The sequence below is a fragment of the Chrysochloris asiatica genome, unplaced genomic scaffold, assembly GCF_000296735.1.
Source record: "Chrysochloris asiatica unplaced genomic scaffold, ChrAsi1.0 scaffold00009, whole genome shotgun sequence".
In the NCBI taxonomy this organism is placed as follows: Eukaryota; Metazoa; Chordata; class Mammalia; order Afrosoricida; family Chrysochloridae; genus Chrysochloris; species Chrysochloris asiatica.
This window is the reverse complement of record NW_006408527.1, coordinates 18,339,299-18,341,168: the sequence shown is the minus strand read 5'-3', so window position 1 is coordinate 18,341,168 and position 1,870 is coordinate 18,339,299.

The following is a 1,870-nucleotide window of genomic DNA, read 5'->3' as shown; positions in this document are numbered from 1 at the left end:
TTTCTCTAACCCTCCACCTTACCAAATATATTTGTCTCCAGTGACTGGTCCCTCCTGACAATATGTCTAAAGTGTGAGAGACAAAGTTTGGCCATTTAATGGATGGAAATTCCAATGGAAAAATCCATGATTTGGCCTCATTGAACTCCCTGAAGTCTGTAGAACATACAATATTCTCACCTTGGTCTTTCCTATTTCCTGAAAAGTGCTTCCTACCTCCTACCTTCACTTTTCACCTCTATCTCTTATGTGGTAGGTAGCATAATGACCTCCCAAATATGTCCACTTCCTACTCACTGTAGCCTATGAATCTGGCAAAAGAACTTTGTAGATGCAATTAAGTTAAAGGCCTTGAGATGGAAAGATTATTCTGGATTATCCAGGTAAACCCAATATAATCACATGTATCCTTAAAATTAGATAACCTTTCTTATTTTGAAATCAGATAATCTTTCTAATGAGAAAGAAAGATGACCATGGAAGAGGATCAGACTGCAATCTATTCATGCCTATCGATAAGTATGCTAATTGTCAGTGGATTTAATACACCAGTCAAGAGACAGAGAGTTGCAGAATGGATAAGAAAAGGATCCTTCAATATGCTGTCTAAAAGAAACACACCTTATACTCAAAGACAAACACAGATTAAAAATGAAAGGATAGAAAAAATTGTTAAGTGAATAGCAATAAAAAATGAGCAGGAGTGGCAATATTTATTTCTGATAAAACAGACTTTAAGGCAAAAACCATTATAAGAAACAAGGAAGGACATTATCTCATGATTAAAAGGTCAATTTAGCAAAAGGACATAACCCTAATAAATATTTATGCTCCCAACAAAAGTGTCTCAAAATACATAAATCAAACTGTAATGAAATTGAAGATATGGATAACTCTACAATAATAGCTGTTGTTGTTGTTAAGTATGGTTGAGTCATTTCTGACCCATAGCAACCCGATATAGGGTTTCCAAAGAGCAGCTGGTGAGCTTGAAACACCAACCTTGCAGTTCAAACAGCTTTGCAGTCTTGTGCATTAACCCACAACACCACAACAGGACTACACAATAATATAGTAGGAGATTTTAATATACCACTGTCAAAAAAGGACAGAACCATAAAAAAGAAACTCAACAAAGACCCAGAAGAACTAAGCAACACAACCAATCAACTTGACCTCATAGATTTATACAGAGCATTCAACCCAACATCACGATGCACATTCTTTTCCAGTGCACATAGAACAGTCTCCAGAACAGACCACATGTTAGACCACAAAGCAAGCCTCAATACATTTTAAAACATCAAAATACTACAAACCATCTTCTCAGATCACAATGCTGTAAAATTAGAAATTAAAAATAGGAAGATCGAGGAAACAAAATCAAATACATGGAAATGGAATAACATCCTGCTAAAAGAGGCACTATGAGCTAGAACAAGTAAAAAACAAAATAAAATAATTTCTTGAGTAGATGAGAGTGAAAACAGAACATACCAAACCTTTTGGGACACAGCAAAAGCAGTGCTTAGAGGAAAATTTATAGCAATCAATGCACACATCCAAAGAGAAGAAAGAACCAAAATCAACACCTTAACCCAACATCTCAAATAATTAGAAAAGACCAGCAAAGTAAGCCTGCAGTCACCAGAAGAAAAGAAATAATAAAGATTAGAACAGATATAAATGAATTAAAAAACAGAATAACAATAGAAAGAATTAACAAGACAAGAAACTGTTTCTTTGAAAGAATTAGTAAAATTGACAAACCAATGGCAAATCTAACAAAAGAAAAGAGGAAGAAGACATAAATAACATGCATTAAAAAACTATATAGAGAGAACAAACAAGATGGCGGATCGCGTGGACG